This window comes from Cucurbita moschata, unplaced genomic scaffold (genome assembly GCF_002738365.1).
Source record: "Cucurbita moschata cultivar Rifu unplaced genomic scaffold, Cmos_1.0 Cmo_Scf00118, whole genome shotgun sequence".
Lineage (NCBI taxonomy): Eukaryota > Viridiplantae > Streptophyta > Magnoliopsida > Cucurbitales > Cucurbitaceae > Cucurbita > Cucurbita moschata.
In genome coordinates this window covers 239,952-242,056 of record NW_019268634.1, presented here as the reverse complement: position 1 = coordinate 242,056, position 2,105 = coordinate 239,952, and positions in this window count along the sequence as shown.

The window sequence follows — 2,105 nt, the reverse complement described above, 5'->3', positions numbered from 1 at the left end:
GAAAAATGCGCATTTTCTTCCTGTTCAGAGGAAGAGAACGATGATATGGCCAGTTCAACTGAACTATCCAAGAAAACTCAAAATTTTACCTTTTCTCGGGTTTTCTCAATTTTAGCCCCATTTCAGATCGATTCTCCTAGAAAATCTTATGGTTTCAGAAAATAGACACAATAAGGAGTATGTGGAAGGAAATATGAAGTAATTCAGATACTGGAAGCTTAAGAATGGACGTCCCAAACATCGACGACGAGGCAAGTAGCCACCTTTGACTTTTTGTTAAGAAATACTTGTAGAAATCGCTTGGATTTTCATATGAACCCTAAACCAAGTATGAATTAAGGATATATGAAAGAGAAACCCAAAGAACCGTGAGTTAAGACCTTGAACCGATTAAATAGCTCGAGATTTAAGTAACATTAAAATAACCTACTATATGAGCTCCGCTGCCTATCAAATTTTAATACTAAGCATATTATAGTATGCTGAGGTTAGATATGAAATTTTGTGGTCATTGGATAAGGATAAGTAGGTAAACAAAGAAACGGTGCAAAATGACCATAATGCCCCTAAGGTAATTTACCTTCGGTTCATGACCTAGATGACCTTTAAATGCTATGAAATTCATCAGTAGATCTTATTTTATGAAGTGTTATATGAATCCTTATCCCAAGAGGTTTATATAAGGTAATGAAGTTTGGGAGTTATTGGAAAACTTTAGTTAGCGAAACCAAGATACGGGAGAAAATGTTCATCACGATCCATATGACCTTTGCCATGAATTACGATGTTTATAAGTTTTGTAGTCAATGTTACCAATGTTTGCTGCACACAAAAAACGATAGGGAAGTTAAATTTTTAAGTCACTTTTGGAAAGTATGGTGGATTGTTTTCACCTGCATGTCATCCTCAGATTCATGAGCAAACTGAGGTGGTTAATAAAATATTAGGAGCCTTGCTTAGGGCTATTATTTATAAGAATATTAAGTCATAAATTCGGTAAAAAATTATTGTTTTCAACTACATGTCATCTTCAGATTAATGACCAAACTGAGGTGGTTAATAGAACATTAGGAGCATTGCTTAGGGCTATTATTTGTAAGAATATTAAGTCTTGGGACGAATGTTTGCCATTCATTGTTCTCTTTTTGAAGTTGCTTATGGATTTAATCCACTTACGCGTCTTGATTTGCTTTCTATTCATTCTAATATTTTTGTGAGTAAAGCAGCCACAAGTAAGGCAAATGGGATCAAAACATTGCATAAAGAGGGGAAGGAGACAATTGAGAAACAAAATTTCAATGTTGCTTCAAGAATTAACAAAGGACGGAATGAAATCATTTTTCAACCTAGTAACTGGGTTTGGATACATTTTCGTAAGGAGTGATTCCCATCTCAAAGGAAGACAAAGTTACATCCAAGAGGGGATGACCCTTATCAAGTCCTTGAAAGAATTAATAACAATGCATATAAAATGATCTTCCAGGATAATTTTTAGCACATTCTACTTTCAATGTTGCTGACTTGAGTCCTTTTGATGTAGGTGATGATTTTCTGATTCGAGGATGAACCCTTTTGAAGACGGGGAAGATGATAAGGATCACGGTGTTCCAAATGTTCCAACTGAACCTATTACACGATCCAAGACCAAGAAGATTCAACAAGCATTCATTCTTCATCTACAAAATTGGATAGGCTCGGTTCAACTGTTATTTCATGTGTTACAAGCTTATTAGATTGAGAAATGACCATTTGGAGCTTCAGAAGTGAATATTTACACAGTTGAAGGAGCAAATGAAGTTGCAAGCATCATTACATGAGTTATTAGAAAACTTTATTTATTTTTAATTTCATAAAGTTTGTAACGGTAGAATTGTCAAATTGACTTCGTTTTTTTTTTAGATTTAAGGGGATCGAGATTAAATCCCGGCCACTAACTTATTTTGTGGGAGACTATAAATGCCCCCAAATTATTATGTAAAAATCAGATTTGTGATGAATGGAATTAATCTCTCAAGTTGAGAAGTTTCCCTTCAAAATCCGAGCATCATCTATGCAAGTTTCATGTCATTCTTGTGGTAGAATTGCATATGAGCCATGCAGTCACT